Source organism: Balaenoptera ricei, chromosome 9 (assembly GCF_028023285.1).
Source record: "Balaenoptera ricei isolate mBalRic1 chromosome 9, mBalRic1.hap2, whole genome shotgun sequence".
Lineage (NCBI taxonomy): Eukaryota > Metazoa > Chordata > Mammalia > Artiodactyla > Balaenopteridae > Balaenoptera > Balaenoptera ricei.
The window spans coordinates 22,671,814-22,688,590 of NC_082647.1; the positions used below are offsets into that span (position 1 = coordinate 22,671,814).

At 44.1% G+C, this 16,777-nt stretch overlaps 1 protein-coding gene across 1 annotated transcript in view; it reads right to left on the reverse strand.

The window, feature by feature from the left end:
* CPA5 (carboxypeptidase A5) overlaps positions 1-3,220 on the reverse strand; it is a 49,525-nt gene extending 46,305 nt beyond the window's left edge. Inside the window, exons 1-3 of the mRNA XM_059933401.1 lie at positions 3,145-3,220; positions 2,975-3,034; positions 1,954-2,038 (exon numbers count right to left, since the gene is read on the reverse strand). The gene's annotated coding sequence lies outside the window, so the exon portion shown is untranslated. The remainder of the gene's footprint in view (positions 1-1,953; positions 2,039-2,974; positions 3,035-3,144) is intronic.
* Positions 3,221-16,777: the final 13,557 nt, after the last annotated feature.

Consider the following 16,777-nt stretch of genomic DNA (forward strand, 5'->3'; position numbering starts at 1 on the left):
CTGCATAGTGTTTCATTGCGGTAATGCACCAAATGTGTTTTTATCCAGCACTCTACTGATGAACATTTAGTTGCTTACCAGTCTTTTGTGACTATAAACAATGCTGTCATGAACATCCTTAATACTCACAATCTATCCATGAGCTAAACGAGCCCAATGAACTTGTTTCCAAGCCCTTAGTAGATCAGAATCAGTGAAGAGGAGGGGAAAGGGTTGCTAGAGGAAGGTGGCCTGAGGAAGGAGACATGAAAACTCTAAAAAGCAGACACAAGAGTTAAAGAAGAAAAACAGGCTGCGCTGTTCAGCAAAAGGATTGAACAGTCCAGTACAGCACAGAAGGGCTTCAAGATACAACAACTGACATTCAGAAGGCCACTCAGTCATGAAGAAAGGAGCTTAAGTCTCTTCTACATACTCTGTTTAAGAAGGCAGGAAAAAAAAAAAAAAAAAGAAGGCAGGAAAGTGTGAAAACCCATTTTAGAATTATTTTCATCTAAAATGATTAATCTAAGGAAAAGTTCAGCACTTGAAGGGACAAATGTCAACTACTTATATAACACATACCATAACCCAGGGAGTTAGAGTGTTTTTATATAAAAATTGGTTTCATTTTGGGGAAGAAAGGAGGGCAGACAAAGCCTATAAAAATTACGGAAGATGGGCTCTTGAAAGAGGTAGGAAATATTATGTATCCTGGACAATGCTCAGGAGACCCTTTCTCCTCTTCTGCTGGAGGAATCTGATGAGTATCTCTTAATTTTGGCACAGCTTATGCTGGGGAGAAGAATGTTTTTGACATGGGAGGAAAAGGCCATTCTTTAAACTGGCATCTGACCCAAAAGCCAGGACCCTGGTGACCCGCAAAGATCTTTTGAGAGGACCTCCTCAGAAGGCTCCTGCCAAGTTCCTTTAGCTCTCTCTGGTGTAGGACTCAGTTCTGACTAATTAGAGAGTGGAGAACCTCTCCTGATGTGTTTGTTCTCTGAGGAGCTCCCATTCAACAACACTAGTAATAATAAACCATGAGTAATTACTGGATTGTTGCTGCAATTAGCAACACAACCACCAGCATCATGCTGAGTGCTTTATGCAGCTTGGGGGCATGTGAAACACAGACAAGAGTGCTGAGATCAGAGTACAGAGGAGGACCCAAGAGGTGGGTTGGAGAATCTTCGCAGAAGAGGAAGACTGAGGGGAACAGCTAGTTGAGGGCTAAGTAGGTAGGACAGGAAAGCAAGTTACAGTATGGAAAAGGAAAGAATTATCAACAAGTTTGCAGGGGCTTTGAGGTGGACCAACTATTGGAAAACTATTTACAGAAGAGGCACAGGAGGGGAAAAGAAGCGCACTTGCTTAAAAGGAGCTTTGCTCCCCACATTTTTTGTTTCTGTTTCCCATTTATAGCTAGGGCCTTGCAGAATAATCATATCCTTCAATTTGATCTAAAAATTTAAAGATCAGACTCACAGAATAAGGGAACTGGAAGGATCTCAGCAGGAATAGAGTGAAATGCTCAGATGAAACACGTCAGTGAGAAACCAAAACAAGGGTATTTCCTCAAACTGGAGTTGAGTTGTAGGTGATGGGCCTCAAGACCATCTTCAGGTCTGAAGTCTTGGTAGAGTTTTTGTTTTTGTTTTTGTTTTTTCAGCTCAATGCTAATGATTGTCGGGGGGAACCCCTAACCTAAGCCTGTTATGCTGAACACGTGTTCATTTTGGACAGGAAGGTGAGGGGGTCCCCTCTACCCGCCGTACCACCACCTCAGTTTGATGAAGATGGCCGCACGCAACAGCTACCATCACACAGACTTGACATAAATTCAGCCTATCATTAGCAACAAAAAAAAAAGACTACAACGTAGGAAGGCTGACTTGCAGCTCTTCTCCCGCTCCATTTCAAGTGTCCTCTCAAAGCATTTCCTTATAACCAATAAACTCAGTGAGTACTTACAGACAGTGGTGCAGGTAGGACACACTTGGTACTCAGTGCCTGACAGGGAAGCCAGAGCTTTGGCTGCACACCTTGCCACCTCATCCTAGGAGTGGGGAAATCAACAGAGTGAGAAAGAATGGATCCCGAAGTCAGACATTCCTCAGCTGTTCTGTACTGCAGTGGTTTGAAAAATTCCCGACCCCACCCCCAATGTTCCCTCCTGGTCTCCTTCTTTCCCATCCAACCAGAGCAAAGGCCTGACTATGAAGTGAGGGAAATGGTATGGTTCCTCCAACTCCTCTTATCCTCAGTTCTTTACTTCCAGTTTGGGGCAGGGGGTAAGGAGAGAGGTGGAAGAAGACCAGATAATCATTCTGAAGCATGTATATTATAAACTCAAATTGGAGGAGCTGTATTCAAGTTCTTCACAGATCTGGAAGGCTGCTCACCAGCACATTAAAAATCTAATAAAGGCACCACCATCTTCACCTATCCTGAGGGAAGGGAATGTCATGTTCATGAACATGAGGGAAGGGCAAGTATGTTCAAGAGAAAACCTTCTAAGAGTTGGGTGTTCCCAGAGTGGAGGTGGAGACAGGGACGCCATATATGGATGTGCCCTACACAGAGCACCTCCTTGAGAGCAGAATCTAGCCCACACCTGGCCAGCCCTGGGTGGGGCTGCATCTGCTGAGAGGCGTGTGAGCTAGCTGTGGCCCCGGGCAGAGGGGCACACTCAAGCAGACCAGCGTGGAGAGAGAGGCCTGCAGTCACTCTGCGGGTGCCAGCCCTACTCCAGTCAGTTCACTCTAAGTGCCTGCTCACATCCTGGGTGAGTCATTGCATGTGACACAGAGCACCCCTAGGCTGTGGCCTACATCCTACTTAAACTCTACCTTACATCAAGTGAGGAGCACCTCCCCCCTGCCCACCACAATGCTACCCACAGTTCTTGGCAAGCAGTGGGTCTGCAATACATTTTGGTCAGAAAAACAAGTGAGAAGGAAAGACAGGGTTGGGTGTGGTTCTTGGAACTCACAGCAAACACAGAAATAAGAGGCATCATCTTCTTCCTATTCCCAGTAGGCCTCATGGCACACTGCAAAGAACAGAGAGAGAACACTGGGGCTTCTTGAAATAAGCCCTGCTCCTGGACTTTGCAGCACCCAGGGGAAAAGCATGCCCAGGGCTGGATGCAGCCCCGCTTACCAGCTCATCAGCATCCGGGGCCTTTTTGACCATGTACCCACATGGATACGTCAGCAGCTGTGAGTAGCTGTGCAGGTCGATGAAGCATTTGAAATTCCCACGTTCTTGAATGAAATCTATCACCAGTTTCACCTCCACTTCTGAACTGGCGTGGGCTCCATGGTATACTTCGGAGCAAGGGTTGTCACTGGCTCCCTATCCTGTGGGGGGTGGCCCAAGCAGAAACATTAACCCATAGGCTAAGGAAACAGAGATGCAGGATACTCTACCCAGAGGAGGGGGAGAAGGTATGGGCAGGCCATTGCTAGCTTCTCCCTGAGAATCTGGTCCATAGTGTGTGTAAATTGCGGGGAGGGTGTGGCAGTGGGGTGCTGGATCTGCCACACCTGAGCAGGAAAACTGGTAGGACTCCTCTAAATGGAGAGAGCTGACCTTGTATTGTATCACCAACAGTTGTCATAAATAATTAATACCATACTTGACAGTGAGTTGTCAATTAATAAGTATTCTAGATAATTAATATGAATACCAATTAATAATGAATATGACTCCATTTATTCTGGTGTCAACTCATTCTCTTGGTTCAGATCTTAATGGCCAAGTGCTGCCAAAAATAATCTATTGTTGTGGCTAAAATCTCTTGATTATTTGACAGGTATTTAGAATTATTGCCTTCTGTATTACCTCACAATATAGGCCTCTAAGGTATCTGGTGTATGTGTGAAACCATCCCTGTTGTGACTTAACTTTGATGCCCTCAATTCCCACATTTGTATCAGCTCCTTTCCCACAGTCACATTATTTTTCCCCCAGTGGTTTTTGTGGTATTTCTATGCAAGTAAGAGAATTAAAACCATTACATTAAAATATTACATTAAAACATTACATTAAAAACAAAACATCAGTACAGCTGAATAGTGAAAGAGAACTCTCAGGCTTTGAAATTCAAAAGTGAGTTTAGATCCTAATTCTTATCAACCATATGCTCTTGAGATGGTCTCTGAGCTTCAATTGTTTCATTTCAGATAAGAAAACTCACTCTCTAGGTCAGAAGAATAAATAATACATGGGAAGGTACCTGGCACATAGTTGGCACTATTGTGGGGATGATTTTTAAATAACTGGAACTCAGAACCCAGGACTCCTAATTCTCATTCTCTTTACATGACATCAAAGGGCTGAGGTTCTTATTTACACACCTAAGGGTAAACTGCTGTAGTTTAATCCTCACAATGTGATCTTGCCTGTTGGGGTAACGGTGCTAACTGCTCTCTTCTGAGTTGCCACCAACAGCCCTTCCACCCATCCGGTATTGCCCAGAAGCTGGGATGGCCAGGCTACAAAGCAGGCCCATGAATTTATATATCTAAGGTAGAATAGTTTTTAAAATATTAGCATTCTCTCAGGAGGACAGGAATTGTTCAGCCATTCCCTTTCAAAATTACAAATAATAATAATAATAATAGTAAAATGATACATAGAGAGAATAAGGGACTTACTTATCCAAGTTTCTCAATGAACCAGCAATGGAGCTAGCCTGGAAACCAGCTCCCTCACTGCCAGCTCAGAGGCCTGTGGACCAGGCTACCCAGGGGTAGCAGGATTTAAAAACTGTCTCCCCCACCTACCTGCAAAACTAACATTCCAATTTCTATTTGGATTGGTACCAACGCAGGAGCTTCCAGGATTTAGAGACCGTGTCTTCCTCCATAATCGGTTCGGAAAAATTCACCAAGGAAGGAACAACCTTCAGAGATGGGTCAGGGCACAGGAGAGGTGAAGGTTTTCTTTGGGGGCCTATGACGGAGATGGCACCGTAGATGGGACAAGCTGCCTGCAGCTCTGGAGGCAACTCCAGAGATCTGGAGGATCATCGGGGCTTCAGCCCTCACTAACTGCGGAGTCTCCTCTCATGCCCCAGAGAGAGGAGGCTTAGCCCTTCTGGCCCGGAGAAAAGGACCTCGCCAAAATGCCCTAATGGGACCCAGGCTGACACCATCTGAGTCTACTGAATAACTTCGGGCTTCGGTAAAAGTGGGACAAATGGACATTATGGGCCTCAGTGATCACTGATGTGATAGGAAGTGCATGGCAACTATTCTATCCTTGCCTAAAAAATTAACCTGACTCCAATCAAGCATCTAGATCTGACCACAAGTGAATAGGAAATACAGGAGATGAGGGAATAAATTAAATGGCATAGAACAAAGAAGCCATCAGGCAAATTCAGAATGTGACACATTCTACAGGACAATTTACTTGGTTTCTCCAACAATGAATGACATTTTAAAAGATATGTGGGGGGGGTGGGGGTGGGTACCACTGTAGAATAAAAAAGCCTGCAGAGCCGTAACAACCAAATGCAGGTACAGACCTTTTTTGGATTCTGATTTCAACAAACTGTCTCAAAAGACAGTTTAAAGATAATTAGGGATATCAGATGATATTAAAGAACTTCCATTAATTTTTTACAGTTGATAGTGGTATATTGTTTGTTGTTTTAATTATCATCAGCTAGAGATGAATACTAAAGAAGTTTTGAATGAAGTAACCTTATGTCTGGGATTTGCTTTAAAATACATCAGGAAAAATGTGTGGGAGGGAAAGAAATGAAAAGAAGATTGGTAAAGTGTTGATAATTGTTCAAGATCCATAATAGGGAGTTCATTAGACTATCCTCTCTAAGAAAAAAATATTCCCTGGTGACTCTCAGCTCAGAGAATGACTGGAAAATGAGACCCCAAGGAAGCTCCTAATGTGCACATTTTGTGGAAGTTTTCTCTAAGGTCATACAACTATTTAGTTGCAAAGCAAGGAATTCAACAAAAAAGTCTTAACTCCAAACCCAGCCTATTCTGTCAGTATTACTCACTTGAGTTTGTGTGTATACATATCCATCAGGATTGGCCACAGTCAACAAGAAAATGTCCATTTTCTCCAAGATGGAGGTGATGGCTGGATCCTTCCCATAGTCAGATACAGTCTAAGCAGAGACAACGAGCTTGTCAGCTGTGCCCTGCAGGCTGGGTTGCTAGGTCTAAGTCCGTGTATCTTCCCCAGATGCCCAACTCCTAGAACAGCATCCACCCTCTGCAGCCTCCCTGCCACCCTCATAGGTGCAGCGCTCTGCAAAGCCCACAGAGCACTTCAAAACCTGGGGAAACATGGTTGCCTGATGATATCAACCTCACTGAGTCCTGGGCTGCCTTGTTTATTCATTCCTTCCAGGGGGCGGGAACAGGGGAGGGGAGAGCTGCCCATCATAATAGTTATTAGGAATCTGAGCAGCCCCCCTCCCCGTGCTAGGGGTAGGGAAGATGGATCCTCCACTTGCACCACCCCTCCTCCACTGGTGCTGGCTTAAAGTAGACTTTCCAGAGGGACATGGAGATAGCATGATGTCCCTGAGGGTCTGGGGGGCCTGAAAGGGACTAAAGGTAAAGCTTACCTGAGCTTTGCTACTGAGAAGGCCCTTCTCCCTTCCTGCGGGACTGACTATGGGTCAGTGTTTTAGGGCCACCTCTGCAGCTCATTAGCTTGCTTGCTGCTATGAATGCACTTTGTCATTTAGCCACAGTGGCCTGACTATGGGGCTCTGATCTTTTGCTTATCCAATCAGAAAAGGTACCCCCCAGCCTATCATGTCTGTGCATAGTGCCTTCCTATCTCATCTCCAGGGTCTAGCTGTGTGGGACGCTGCAGGACAACCTGGGCCCACCAGAATTCTGGGCTAATACAAGGCAACATGTCTTTCTTTACAGTCCAGATCACCGTGGCCTGTGAGATCCACTCCCGGGAATGGATACCTGAATTCAGCCAAATGGTCAGCTGCTGCCTGCCTTCTCCAGTGCTGAACTGTGGGAGGAAAAAGAGTCCAGAAAATGACCCTCCTGCCCGCCTGCGTCTCCGCTCACCTCTCCTCTCCTCTTCCCAGCTCGCCCCTATTCATTTAATCCATTTAAGATCATTCAGAGACCAAATGTCTGAGGGCACCATCCCTTTATCGGGCTTCTTCGTGACTAGGGAGCTTAATTTGCTGGCTGGCAGGGCCCAGTTGCAGCACTGCAGCTCCAGGCAGCTTGAGCCACTCCAAGGTTGGAAGCAAATAGGAAGGGGAAACAATTGCTATTGTGAATTATAATGCCCGTGTGATTAGAGATACTATTACGCCTCTTGAAAGACCTCAAATGGCAGCCCAACAGAGAGAGACACAAAAGTGCACGAACCAGCCTGTTCTACTTGAGGCAATAAACGAAATCAGTTTTAAAATGAGGAATGGAGGGTTCACTATAGCTCTTTGTAAACAGTATGAAATGAATTCTGGCTGCTGCTTTTTAGTGTGGGGCCCCCTTGGGTCAGAGCTTGGTGCTAATGAAGTAAGGGTCTCCATCAGTTGGCAAATAATCTAAATTTATATAGATTATTTTACGGCAACAAGCTCAATGGCAGGTCTTCTCCCACTGGTAATTTCACCATTGCTATAAACCTGGGCTCCTCAGGGCCCGTATGGATTCAAGCATTTGACAAATTCTAGGCACCATCACTTGTTCCATGGTTTGTATCTCCAAATTCCTTTTTATTCATTTGGCTGGATTATTTATGTAATTTATGTCACTGCCATAAATTCTCTACTTCTTTTGCCAATATAGACCTGAAATCTGTTAGAAATATCTGGAAATTAGGCTTTATGCAGCCAAGGATCATAGACTGGGCTTAAAACTACATCAACCCTAAAATCAGCTTCCTAGATTGCTTTTCCAATAAGGACCCCTAAAAAGCAAAATAGAATTTTTAGGCCCATCCCAATTTGTCTTCATATTTACAGAAGATGGGAATGGAGGGAAAAGACTGTGGCCAATCTGAGAGCTTTCTGGAACACTAACCGCCTCCCACCTCTTCCTGATTCTGCCTTTCAGCCAAAACTTGGAATGGGATGTGCTCCTACTAACTCCTCCCACATTAGGCCGAAGCAGGGGACCCTCTGTCAGACCAAATTCGAACCCGGGTAGATGTCTCCTCACCTCACCCTCCTCCCTAAAGTCAAGGAGGTCCTAAAAAGCTGCCTCTTTCAGAGGTGTGAGGGCTGAATCCTGGACACAAGGAACCAGGAGCGTGAGTCCAATTGGGCCCTTCAAAGTGCATGGGGCCTCACCTTCAGTACATACATTGACCGGTTTTCAAATAAATGCCCAATCTTCACCCTGCTCGCCAAGTCAGGAAAATCTCTGGCAATGCTGTCTATCTCATGGTAAATCTGAACAGTGAAAAAGTAAACACAGGGGCATTTTAAAAATTTGTTCAGCTCTGGGTGGGTATATGTGAACGTTATCTTGTTGATCTTAATGATTTTTTACAGTCCCCTAACCTGGGGGTTGTCAATATTACCGGCATGGAATGCTTATTCTTAAGCAACTGCTTAAGAATCCATTTCTACAGTTTTCTAGAGAAAAACACATTTTATTTGTCCACAAAATTATAGTCCATTAAACTAGAGTAGAGAGACTTGTGCAGGTACTGCTCCAACAGTGTGGCCCTTTGCACTATACTAGGCTCAATAATCAGCAAGGGTCCCATTTAGTCAAGGTTCTTAAAAGCACTGCTCTCCAAACTTTTTCATCATTTTTTCCATCAGTTAAAAAAAAAATTCAGCATGCACCCTGAATATATATAATAACACACAAGTATATTATGTACATTATAAAACAAAAAATAGAAACAAAAATTGTTGCATTGCTCAATATCAAAAAAACAAACAACCCAATCCCAAAATGGGCAGAAGACCTAAACAGACATTTCTGCAAAGAAGATATACAGATTGCCAACAAACACATGAAAGAATGCTCAACATCATTAATCATTAGAGAAATGCAAATCAAAACTACAATGAGGTATCACCTCACACCAGTCAGAATGGCCATCGTCAAAAAATCTAGAAACAATAAATGCTGGAGAGGGTGTGGAGAAAAGGGGACTCTCTTGCACTGTTGGTGGGAATGTAAATTGATACAGCCACTATGGAGAACAGTATGGAGGTTCCTTAAAAAACTAAAAATAGAACTACCATACGACCCAGCAATCCCACTGCTGGGCATATATCCTGAGAAAACCATAATTCAAAAAGAGTCATGTACCACAATGTTCACTGCAGCTCTATTTACAATAGCCAGGACATGGAAGCAACCTAAGTGTCTATCAACAGATGAATGGATAAAGAAGATGTGGCACATATATACAATGGAATATTAGTCAGCCATAAAAAGAAATGAAATCGAGTTATTTGTAGTGAGGTGGATGGACCTAAAGTCTGTCATACAGAGCGAAGTAAGTCAGAAAGAGAAAAACAAATACCGTATGCTAACACATATAAATGGAATCTAAAAAAAAAAAAAAAAAAAGGTCATGAAGAACCCAGGGGCAAGACAGGAATAAAGATGCAGACCTACTAGAGAATGGACTTGAGGACACGGGGAGGGGGAAGGGTAAGCTGGGACAAAGTGAGAGAGTGGCATGGACATATATACACTACCAAATGTAAAATAGACAGCTAGTGGGAAGCAGCCGCATAGCACAGGGAGATCAGCTCGGTGCTTTGTGACCACCTAGAGGGGAGGGAGGGAGACGCAAGAGGGAAGAGATATGGGGATATATGTATATGTATAACTGATTCACTTTGTTATAAAGCAGAAACTAATACACAACTGTAAAGCAATTATACTCCAATAAAGATGTTTTAAAAAATTGTTGCATTAACAATAAATACAGGACTTCCATGGTGGCGCAGTGGTTAAGAATCCGCCTGCCAATGCAGGGGACACAGGTTCGAGCCCTGGTCCAGGAAGATCCCACATGCTGTGGAGCAACTAAGCCCATGTGCCACAACTACTGAGCCTGCGCTCTAGAGCCCGCAAGCTACAACTGCTGAGCCCACGTGCTGCAACTACTGAAGCCCATGCGCCTAGAGCCCGTGCTCCACAGCAAGAGAAGCCACCGCAATGAGAAGCCCACGCACCGCAACAAAGTGTAACCCCCTCTCACCGCAACTAGAGAAAGCCCACGCACAGCAACAAAGTCCCAATGCAGCCAAAAATAAAAAAATAAATTTATTTTAAAAATAATAATAAATACAAATAGATGTAGAAATATAAATAGAAGTTGCAATAGTTTATTTCTCCATCCCAGTGGGCCATCTTGCTTACACCCTGCCATACAAGCACCCCACTTTGGAAATGATTCTTCAAAGGCTTTGAGAGGGCACGTGAAGAGCTGTATAAATCATGGCTACAAATGCTTCCACTTGCTTTCAGTAAAAAAAAAAAAAGTTTGATTTAAATGGAGTTCATCCATCTTAGTTGTTCAAACCTTTTGAGGGTTGAAATAAGGAAATAAACAAATTTCTGTTTAGACCTTAAAATTGAAAGAAGGAGCTTTACCAAGAATGAAAATGTGCAATCAATATAGAATAAAATCAAGCTTAAAGGATTTATCAGACTTGCAACCATTACGGCAGATTGAGCAGAAGCAAGAAACTACCTCCCAAATATATAGGCAATCCAGATAAAATACAATGAAAATGAGTCACAGCCAAATTTAAAAGCCAAAAAAAGGAAAAATTGTGGGTGCCAGAAATGAAGAGGGAACAAGCTAACACAGTAAAGGGCAGAAGATGAAGCCCCAGGACCAGATATCTACCTTAGGCACCGAGAGTTTACAGCAACCAGGAATAGGAGCAGAGGGCAATGGACCCGGCCTGGGGCAAGGAGCTGGAACTTGAGAGCTGGGAATTGGTAATTATGGCCATGCAAAGGGCCTGGAAACTCTACCCACTGACCCTAGAACGTCAGATGCCTGCCCTGCGTCATGAGAGGAAAGAGAGTCACCCAGGAAAAGTTAAAACACCAAGCTGTGTCCAGATGAGGGGTGCAAATTCACACTGCCAACATCAGGGGAAAACTTACCCACAAAACTAACAACAATAACAGCAACCACAACAATACACACAAAGGATCTGAAACTAGAAACCCTGGCAGAGACAAACATGAAATTCCCTTTAGAGACCTAAGAAGGCCCAAGTGATTGTGGAATATGAGCTCTTAAAAGCTGTTTTTAAAAAGAACTGAATATGAACAAGTCAGAAGGGAGATGGTACACCAACCCACAGCAAAAGGCCTTGCAGGGAATGATAGATGGCTGTAAGCCAGATGACAATGATACCTAAAGCCAAAGAACAAAAGTGAGTGGATGGGAAAGAGAGGCTCCTGCAGCAGGCAGGTGAGGGGATGGAGTTTCCAGAATCTGGGGTGACATTTGCCACTGGTTAGCTCAGCTAGGGAGTGCCCCATGTTAATGAGGCTAACGTCATGGGTTTGATCCCTGTGTGGGCCCTTAGCTCTGCTTTCGTCCATGGCCCTGGACTGAACTCCTAACTTTATCCAGGTGTTTTGCAGCTGTATGTCATTGGTCACAAGAGGGATCAAGGGGCAGTGCGGCTGGAAGTGTACACATTAAACAAAGCTACTGACAATCCTGGGAAAGAAGGAGAAATATTTGGTCAAGCTTTGAAAAAAACCTCATCTAGAAGAAAAATAAGTCAAAATATATGCCTCATGAAAAGCATGCCAAGAACTCTATCTTTGGATATAAAGAACAACATATATTCAGCTATAGGAAGGAGAATACCAATTTAGATTTGGGGTGTGTTCCTGAGTTAGTAGAGAGTTTCCAGACTAAGGAAGAAGACATTGAGGGACCTAAGAAAACCGTATGCTATGTGATTCAGTTCCATTCCAGACCTTCTTGGTTCCTCAAATTCCAATATCATATAAAATTATTCTGCTCTAAATTTCTCATTTGAAGGGTTGGCTTACCTTGAAAGTCAGTAATCTATATAAGTGATTTCTAACTAAACACAGCACCAAAACACATTATGGAATAAATATACGTTATAAGTAGTCATGATAAATGAGTGGAAATATTTGGTTAACCTTGGAAATAATCACTTGTCTATTTGCCTGGGATAAGAAACACTTTAATCTGAGTGAATAAAATACAGGGATTCTGGTGGGGTATAAGAAGGTTGAATTACAAGGACTGGAAATGATTGCAATTATTTCATGGTTTTCTTTGAGGGGTTGCTTAAGAAAAGAACAATGCACATGGGAGAAAATGTTCAGTTTGGGTTTCACTATGCTCTTAGGTGTTGGTGGGAGATAAACAAAGAATTAGAAAAGAATTGAAAAATGGATAACTAATAAGAACCTGCTGTATAAAAAGATAAATAAAATTCTAAAATTAAAAAAAAAAAAAAGAAAAGAATTGAAGTGTACACATTTTAACCCCTCATTGTAGGGGTATTGTGTTAGGGACTAATACCTCCTGGAAGTAAGGAAAGGGGTTACAAAACCCAAAAGGCCAATGACCTTAATCCCAACCTGCTCTGAAATACTTACAGCTTCCAGGGAATGATAGGCTCTATAGTTGAAGTTATTACTGCTCCGTTCTTGACCTTCATTGTATTGCATTTCCTCATCTTCATTATCTAAAAGGGCCTAAAACAGACATGGCAACATTACAAAGTGATCCTTTGGGCATGGAGCTTCATGCTGGTTCCACCATATCCTGGGACATGTGCTGGCCAAGATGGCAGCACCCTTGGCACACATATCAAGAAGCACAAATGTCAAGGTGTAAAAGGGGGTCTGATTTCTTCCACATATCTATATAATCTTACTTCTTGGAGCCCAATATACAACACCTCATTCAAAACCTACTTACTTCCTGGAAGCAACATATGTGCTATTTGGTTATTCTATACCACAAATTCTCTAGACATCAGTCTGCATCTGGTATCCAGTGCCTCTGAAATACCCAGCTTGGGAAACCATTCAGAAACAAAGAAATTCTTACAACCACTCATACTTTGAAGGTTCCTGGCAGATGTCTGTGACATGTGAGGATGATTAATAAGCTCACAGCTGCTCACACCATCAGGAAACTCCTGGGCCAAATCACCAATTAGTCCACAACCCACCTCAGTGAAGGAGAGAACATGAGCCAGACACTGCCCTGCTGTTCAAATACAGCTCATGAAGCTGTTGTCTGGCTTAGGCAGTGATGTTCCCTCTGCTGGGGGCTGCTGGTGACATTCTCCTTTTCTCAAAGGACGCTTTTTTTTGGCCGCACCGCACAGCACACGGGATCTTAGTTCCCCGACCAGGGATCGAACCCATGTCCCCTGCAGTGGAAGTGTGGGGTCCTAACCACTGGACCGCCGGGGAATTCCCAGAGGATGCTTTTTATGACTGATCTTCAGCACCTCCCCACCGGTGCCCCACCTTCTACCCACCATACACTCTGTTCTTCCCTCCTGACTTCAAATAAGAAAAGGGAGAGGGACTTAATACTTGTGGGGCATCTATGACATACCCGGCACTGTTAGACATTTTATGTACATTTAGCCACTTAATCTTTTCAATAAATCGTATGAAGTAGGTATAACTATTACCGTTTTACTGATGAAGAAACAGAGTCTCAAGAGGTTAACAGCTTGTCCAAAGTCACACAGCTAGCAGTTAGCAAAATCAGGATTTGGATCCAGATCTGGCTGGTTTCCTAACCCATGTATGCCCTTTCTAGTACAACATGTTCCTCTAACAAGTCACTGCACTTTACTTCCATATACCTCAATGTCTTCATCTTTTAAATGGAGACGAATAAGACCAGAACTTGAAAATGTCTCAAGTCCACTCTGGCTGCTTGGTCCTATGCAAGACCAGTGAGGGACCTTGGCCTATCCACCTGCAGGTCTTCAACAGTCACCAAGTACTCTAAGCCCTGGGACTTCAGGAAGGATTTGACTGGCTGCAGACTGACAGAAGGGAACAGGACATCCACAGGATGACCAAAGGTAGAGGGAGATTTCTAGAAGTTGAGCTGAAGAGAAAAGAAGTAAAACCAGGTTAAAGGATAGTTCAGGTAAAAGGCACAACGAGCTCATTCTTCTTGAACAACCGCCAAAAGCCTTGGTGATCCCTGAGGGGTTGGATTCTGCACAAGGGCAAACTCTGCCATTTCATAATTTTATCTGGTCAGGTCTGCCCAGCAGGCAATACCTGGCAAAGCCCAAGAAGTAATAAGTCAATGCAGATAGAAAGATGGAGCCCACTGCTGAGGCCTCTCATCTCCCTGGACAGCACTGCTGTGATCTACAGCACTTCTCCCCCACCAACCCTCTCAATTGTATAAAGGCATGTTGACTAATACAGGATTATACACAGAAACTCTTCAGGAATAACAATGCCAGTGCTGCAAGAGTCTTCTCCCACTAAAGTTAATTGATACCCAAGAGAAGAACTAGGTAACTTAAAGTTGTCTGAATTCACTAGCTGACTTAGTTTGCTGATCTCATCTCCATTTCTGACATTAATCCTGAAAACTTGGTCCCTGGAGAAAGGAAAAAAAAAGCAAAAGATAATGGTGAGCTTTCAGCTGGCAAATAAACCCCAGGCCTACTATCCCAGACATAACTGGGCCGAATGAGAGGAAATGGTCTAGTCTTTGGTTATAATGTATAGCCATTAAAAATAAGACTACGTGGCAAATATGAAAAAGTGCTTATGGTATAACTTTAAGGGAAATATTAAGTGAAAGAGCAGGACACAAAATTGTATGTATGCCATGATTGCAAGTATGGAAAAAGCAGATGCATTGGAAGAAAAACAGACAACGGAAATATAGCAAATGCTGACAGTGCTTATGTTCGGGTCATGGGATTATGGATGACTTACTTTTTTCCCCTCGTATCTGTTTTCTGTAATGTGGTCATATTACTTTATAATGAAAAACATATATATTTTGCAGAAAGGAATGTTCCTGAGTTACACGCAAAGCTAACTCAAGACATAAAGAAGCACTTCTTCACTGTCAGGGTCTAGGACTGAAACTCTGGCTGAATGTCCATGCTGGAAAGAGCTAGAAAAGAGAATAGACCTTCCATCCTTGGAGGGTTATTTTTCCTCTTAGCAAAGAGGGGAGAGGCTGGGTGCTCTCCCAGGCCCTTCCAGCTCCAGAACCCTATACAAATGCATGGTGCTGGGGCTGAACTCGGGATTCATCCTCCCTATGGGGCCCGGATAGGGACCAGAAGGGAGCCGGCCAGTCCCGAGTCCCCCTTTGTTGTTTGTCCCGCACTTGTTTCCTATACACCATTTAGCTCCCGCAGCAGCAGCAGCAGGGGTAGAGGCCCCTGAAGTCCTGTGTGTGGGTGGGAGAAGGCCAAGCCTGAAAAGCTGCCTTTGTGCTCTGGGCCGGCTCCGAAAGCCAGGGGAGCCATTAGGCCGTTGCTAGGTGACGGCCGGAATGAATCCACACTCAACGCTGTCACATGCGTCATCCCTTTGACACAAATGAATGCGGGAAAAGCTGCTGGAGAGGGCTGTGGGCTGAAGGACCTGTTGACAGAGAAAATGGTTCTGTCACAGGGAGCTAAACGTGCAGCCACATGTGGCAGATCAGCATCTCCTCATCAGAAAACTGGCTCAATCCGGATGGACTCTCAGAGTTTAACTTTGTTCTGGGAGCTTCTGGGGGATCTCCGTGGGGTCTAGGCTAGCATCAAGGAGGCAAGGTCCACTGCAGAGTTGCTTCTGTTGCAGGTGGCAGGTCTGGAGGAAACGCCATTGATGAAGCCTCACTTTCTCCCAGCTCATCCGGTCTCCACAGGGTTCTGGGAGGTGGGCAGCCAACTGCATCCCATGGGAGCTGCTGAGGCCATGGTGGAGAAGCCACTGGCTGGCGGGTCTCAGCCTGAACCCAACAGCCTTGCTAGATGTTGGACTGCAGCCCTGAAAAGATGGGGAATCAAACCACCATTTCCCTGACAAAGGCAAGCAGCCTTGCAAAAGAAACAGGTTGAAAACAGAAGAGAAATCCTTCCTCCTGGCTGAGTACCAGGACCCATCTGCAGAACTCATGCTCCGTCACAACTCACCCTCAATACCCCAGAAAAAGGGGCGTCTTAAAAATGGGTGTTCTGGAAAGTGCCTGTGCATTGGCATCTCTGTTAGCAAAATGAGGCATCGGTAAAATACAGCACTGACTTGAGTAATCACAAAGAGAAAGAGGAGAGAGAAGGAACAGGAAGAGGAAAAAAAAGAGAAACATAAGAATAAGGAGCTCTTAAGAGTATGAAAATCATGTTACACATTCATCCACAGCATGTGTTTTAATTCTCCCAAAGTGATAACTTCACAACAGAACTTTCATACTCCTGGGCACTGTTCATGATAAGGGAACACAGTGAATCTAACTGGCCCGGATGATGATTAAAACCACAGTGCATTTCATCATGTCCTAATTAGCCCAGCTCCAAAGGATAAAGACACATCTGCAGCATGCAGAGAGACAGGGCGGAAAGGCTGGTGCAGAATGGAGTCTTTCCCCATCTGTCTCTCCTCCACCTCTCCCTCCTACACATTCTTGGCTCCAGCCTCACTGAAATTCCAAATTCACCATATACTTTTCCCTTCTATGCCTTTGCACATGCTGTTCCCTCTGCCTGGATGTCCAGCCCTTTTCTTTACCTGCCTAGCCAATCTGCCACCCAGGCTTTAGGACCAATTCCCATCACCCACGAGGT